Genomic DNA, 1066 nt, shown 5'->3' on the forward strand with positions numbered 1-1066 from the left:
GCTTATGGGCAGTTTTGGAGATCTTTCAGGTGGAGCATGTGAGAGCTGAAAGAAATCTGCTTGCTGAAGTAGACAGCAATTGTATCGTGAAACTCTATTGTTCTTTTCAAGATGACGAGTTTCTTTATCTCATCATGGAGTACCTACCTGGTGGAGATATGATGACTTTATTGATGAGAAAGGATACTTTGACTGATGATGAAGCAAGGTTTTACGTTGGAGAGATAGTTTTGGCTGTTGAATCTATTCATAAGCACAATTACATTCATAGGTCTCTGGACTTTTATGCTCAGTGCATTAACTCCCTTGGATACTTATCATGAATTGTTCCTTTCAATTTTGAAATATAAGCTAACTCTTTGTTCTGTATCACAGAGATATTAAGCCTGACAACTTGCTGCTTGATAAATTTGGGCACTTGAGACTCTCGGACTTTGGACTGTGCAAACCATTAGATTGCAGTACACTCAAAGAACAAGATCTTGATATAGGGAGTGTCCGTAATGAAGCTGGACAAAGTGATGAGCGTAATGCAGCTCCCCGTACTCAACAAGAGCAACTCCAACATTGGCAGAAGAATCGAAGAATGCTTGTACGCTTTCTCCCACCAAAGTTTGATTCTCTTATTTTTCTTTTTGATGGCATATGTTAAAGTGAACCTATAGTTGTGAAGGGATTTGTTTCATGGTTGGCTGTTCGCTTATTCTAGTGCTCCGCTATTAAATGGGGTCTTAGGCAATTCCTTGTTACAGAACTTCATTTTCTTGGTTAAATATCTGAAATGGGGATTTAGACACAAGGAATTCTCTTATAACCATAGATTAGCTTTAACCCTTCAAGATTGGAAGGTTGTGCTTCACTAGTTTCTTTGGGAGGGGCCTCTCCTACCCCTAGGGTGTTTTTGTTACTCTCTTCTCAATCAGGTCAAGTTGATGGATCATTGAATTTTTTTTTTTTTTTTTTTTTATAGAAAATCTACCTGATTGTTTAGGCGCACATGATTTCTTCTCTTACCTTATGGTATATTGGAATTCCAGGCTTATTCAACAGTTGGAACACCAGATTA

Source organism: Cucurbita pepo, unplaced genomic scaffold (assembly GCF_002806865.2).
Source record: "Cucurbita pepo subsp. pepo cultivar mu-cu-16 unplaced genomic scaffold, ASM280686v2 Cp4.1_scaffold001104, whole genome shotgun sequence".
In the NCBI taxonomy this organism is placed as follows: domain Eukaryota; kingdom Viridiplantae; phylum Streptophyta; class Magnoliopsida; order Cucurbitales; family Cucurbitaceae; genus Cucurbita; species Cucurbita pepo.